The sequence below is a fragment of the Etheostoma cragini genome, unplaced genomic scaffold, assembly GCF_013103735.1.
Source record: "Etheostoma cragini isolate CJK2018 unplaced genomic scaffold, CSU_Ecrag_1.0 ScbMSFa_188, whole genome shotgun sequence".
Lineage (NCBI taxonomy): Eukaryota > Metazoa > Chordata > Actinopteri > Perciformes > Percidae > Etheostoma > Etheostoma cragini.
In genome coordinates, this window is record NW_023265979.1 from 23814 (window position 1) to 24021 (window position 208).

General features: G+C 41.3%; 1 long non-coding RNA gene across 1 annotated transcript in view; it reads right to left on the reverse strand.

Moving 5' to 3' along the window:
- The window catches only part of LOC117940180, an 8270-nt gene that overhangs the window by 7405 nt on the left and 657 nt on the right, over window positions 1-208 (reverse strand). The window lies entirely within an intron of this gene.

Sequence of the window (208 nt, forward strand, 5' to 3'; positions counted from 1 at the left end):
TGCACAAAGTCACAGAGTGACAACAGTTCTGGTGAATACAATCAGTAATACACTTCCTTATATCCAGTGCCCCCAGAGAAAAAAAACTCTTTTGGAAAACAGTTTAATCTCAAACATAACAATCAGTGGTCCTCAGGCAGACAGTTGGAGCTCTTACGTATTTCTGAATCTGTCCCTCGTGTGTCCAAGTTTCTTGACCGGTCATTCT